Below are 2,336 nucleotides of genomic sequence, written 5' to 3' on the forward strand. Positions count from 1 at the left end.
CATTAGAAGCCCACAAACACATGCTGCAAGACAAATACTAACATACATTATTGAGATGAGTCCTGGTCAGGTAAGTGTGTACACAGACACAAAGTGTACCTAGCCAGTTTCATAGGGATTCCCCAAAATACGACCAAGCATTCAGTTTATTATAGGATTCTGCACTGTTAGAGTAAACACTCTTGGAAAACACCTAACTTGTTGTTTAAAGCATCTAAGTGACTACTGTTCAAAAGTTTGGTGTCAGATTTTATTTATTTATTTGTTTAAAAAAAAGAAATGAACACTTATTCAGAAAGGACTCATTAAATTGATCAAAAGTGACAATAGAGGCATTTACTTTGTTACAAAAAAATTCTATTTCAAATAAATTTGGTTCTTTTTAACTTTTTATTCAAAGAATACTGAGAAGAAAAAAAAAAAAAAAAAAAAAAAAAAAAAAAAGAATTATGATTTCCACAAAAATAGTAAGCAATACAACTGTTCTCAACATTGAGAACATGAAATATTTCTTGAGCAGCAAATCAGCATATTAGAATGATTTCTCAAGGATCATGTGACACTGAAGACTGGAGTAATGATGCTGAAAATTACAGCTCTGCCATTACAGAAATAAATATATTAAAATATATTAAAGCTGCAGTCTGTAACTTTTGGTAAAAAAAATTATGCAAAATTAATTTGAGCAAGTGCATAACCAGCCAGTGTTCAAAACTATCTCCTTACCTTAGCCCAAGTCACAAAGGTGAGCTTGTAATAAAGTTTTCTAATAAGAGCAGTACTGGTGGGTTTCCGCAGGAAATTCGAGCTTGCCGCCATTCGTCTTTGCGTGATTACGTCACGTCTGTTTACATAAAGGGGTCCCAGCTAGTAGGCTATATGGCATGTGAGGATGCTGCAGGTGGCGGATCATTTATAGCCTTTTTTCCACAGCAGCTGGATAAATTAAACTTAACATTTTGATGGTGGATTGTATGGTATGACAATTAGAGATTAAACTGTACAGAAAATGAAATCTACAGGTAACGCTAATACAAACTATATACCATTAACAATTTGAGAAAGTATAACAATAATAATAATAATAATAATAATAATAATAACAGTTTGATGTGATATGAGCCAAGCGACCTTTAGATTTAAATCACCATAGGTAGTGCGATTTATTGAAATTCAGCTTTAAGATAGTAAAGTTAAGTAAACAGTAAGGTACGAGAGGCTGTGCTGTATCGTGAATAAGTCACGGCTGAAGTCCGCTTTGTGTCGTGCCCGCAACCCCTTCAACCATGACTTATTCATGATACATCACTAGCCTTGAGTACCTTATTGCTTTTATAAAACGGTTACCACACAATACAAATATTAAAGCCACAAATATGTATCAATGCAACTTTCATGAAGTAAACTTTCACTAAAAGACTTCCTTTCACTGGAAAAAAAAAAAAACCATGAACAGCAACAGAAGTTACATTATTATGCCATTAGATGGCGGCAAAGACTGTCTTTATCAGTGTCAGTCAGTAGCGAAGACTTTTACATTGAAAAGACTGAATTGTTGTGAACACAGAACAAGACGCAACTGACAAATGCTTTGACTTGCGCTGTCAGTCATGGGAAAACCCCTTAATTGTTAAAAGAACAAGATAATACATCTGACATTTAAACAGATTTTTTTATTAGACTGACCTGAAGGAAAATGCTAAATCTGAATGCAGGTAATAAACTCGCTCACTCGATCTCTTTCTCACAATACTCTTCTACACAATACAGTAAGCTTCAATAAACAATATCAATTGAGAACAAACAGTTTATGTTGCTAAGAGTGGTCACTAAGGGTGTTGTGTAGCGATACACAGAACCATTGGTGAAGTGGTCATAGCCGTGTTTTATCGTGAATAAAACACAGCTATTGACCAATCAGAATCAAGGACAGGAACTAACCATTTTAAAATTGTTTTAACTGTATTTTTGATTTCTAAAAACATTTTAAAAAAGTAATTATATATATATATATATATATATATATATATATATATACACACATACATACACACACACACACACACACACAGGTGTAAAATAACAATGGCCATATACCTAAATTTCAAGTTAAAGGTTTTTTGTTGTTGTTGTTTTTTTTGCATTCATTACACAGTAATTTAAAATGGAAGTTTGTAGTGCTTACACAGCAATCCTGGTTAAAAGTATGCAAACAAATTTGTCTTGCTAATGGAAGGGAAGATGCAACTAAAATAATGAAAAAAGTGCTGCATCAGAGAAAAGGTGTAATTATATTCTGATAACTGCAGATGGGCTGAAAAGACAAACCATTCATG

This window comes from Ctenopharyngodon idella, chromosome 1, assembly GCF_019924925.1.
Source record: "Ctenopharyngodon idella isolate HZGC_01 chromosome 1, HZGC01, whole genome shotgun sequence".
Taxonomy (NCBI): domain Eukaryota; kingdom Metazoa; phylum Chordata; class Actinopteri; order Cypriniformes; family Xenocyprididae; genus Ctenopharyngodon; species Ctenopharyngodon idella.